The sequence below is a fragment of the Corylus avellana genome, chromosome ca2, assembly GCF_901000735.1.
Source record: "Corylus avellana chromosome ca2, CavTom2PMs-1.0".
Taxonomy (NCBI): Eukaryota; Viridiplantae; Streptophyta; class Magnoliopsida; order Fagales; family Betulaceae; genus Corylus; species Corylus avellana.
This window is the reverse complement of record NC_081542.1, coordinates 14,679,320-14,680,811: the sequence shown is the minus strand read 5'-3', so window position 1 is coordinate 14,680,811 and position 1,492 is coordinate 14,679,320. Positions and strand designations below refer to the sequence as shown.

General features: G+C 35.3%; 1 pseudogene; it reads left to right on the top strand.

Moving 5' to 3' along the window:
• Positions 1–1,231, top strand: part of LOC132169120 (ferritin-like catalase Nec2) — a 1,568-nt pseudogene extending 337 nt beyond the window's left edge.
• Positions 1,232–1,492: the final 261 nt, after the last annotated feature.

The window sequence follows — 1,492 nt, the reverse complement described above, 5'->3', positions numbered from 1 at the left end:
CTACGGAAAAACATATTTGATTTTCATTTACTAATTTATAGTTACCTCCATTTTCCCTAATTTGACTAGTCATTTCGTTTTGGCAGATGAATAATATTTAATAAATTGATGCTCTTTGACAACGATTTTTCAGGGGTATAATTACAACAATAGGGGGAATTCCAAGGCCGCTGTTGGATCTTAGCCCTCAGAATTTTGCAAAACTATTTGATGAAGCAGTTGGTTTCAAATTGAGCCCTCCATTCGACCCTTACTTGGACTCAGTACACTGTCTCTTAGCATCTTATGTGATCCCCTATGTAGGACTTGTGGGTTATGTTGGCATCGTTCCAAACCTTAATTTCCAACAAAACTTCTTCAAGTGTAAGACCTCTATCACTCTTTTTAAGATATCACTTATTAAAAAAAAAAAAAAATCGTTTGTCTCGACGTGAATATTAGTAAATATTTCTTATATTTTCATTTAATCATATTAACTTATAAATATATTTTATTAGTAACATAAAATACTAGTATAAAACATTTGGGAATGATAATAGATGGCCTTTGGGGTGTGAGATTGGGATACAATGAAATTATCTGGTCATATTGCTTGATATTTGGACATATAATTGCGAGAGGGTCCTTGTAAGACCCGCATAGCTAGCAAGGCAGATATTTGGGCAGCCCAAGACCAGCTTGAACAGGTAGATCTCTCACACTTACTTATTTGGAGATGTTGTAGAGCAGTCGAAAGTAGTTTACAATAAACTATTTTACATTTTGTGAAGATTATTTTCCTTCGTTATTTGAAACCATTTTCTTTCACCATGCAAATATTACCCTATAACTAATCAACACTCTTTCTTGGTAGTTGGTTGCATCGCTTTTGGGCGTGGAAACCGGACAGGATGCGGTTATAAGAACACTACTATACGAGAGAGCTAACCAAAAAGTTCTGCCATACAACATGACAGTGGCAGAGTTTACAAACAGAATCTCTGGGCTCAGAAACAAGTTGGGCATGTGTGGCAACAAAGATAAAGGCATACAAGTACCTCTCTTTCTTGGGGCTGAACATCTTACAAACAGCAACATCCTCTCCGCTGATTCTAATTCCCTGTCATATGCTCGAACTCCACCAGAGATCTTGAGGATAATATATGGAAGTGGCAGTGAGTACAAATCTGGTGGCTTTTATCCTAATGGTGCAGGTGGAAACATTGCAATGAGCTTTCTTCACAAAGCTTAGGAAATAATGATGAATAATTTTATAATTATGGTGCACGAATAAATAAATGCATGGATGTGCTTAGAATGGATGTTAAAATAAAAAATAAATTATTATAAAGGACTTTTATAACGCGTTATTGGGGGTTTAATTCTTGATGTCTGTCTGTACGCGTTCGTTTAATTACAAAGGGCTTTCATAACGTGCATGTTAGCATATCCATAAAAAAATAAAAAAAAAATTATATGGTCGAAAAGTGAACATGTTAACGCTATATGGCAT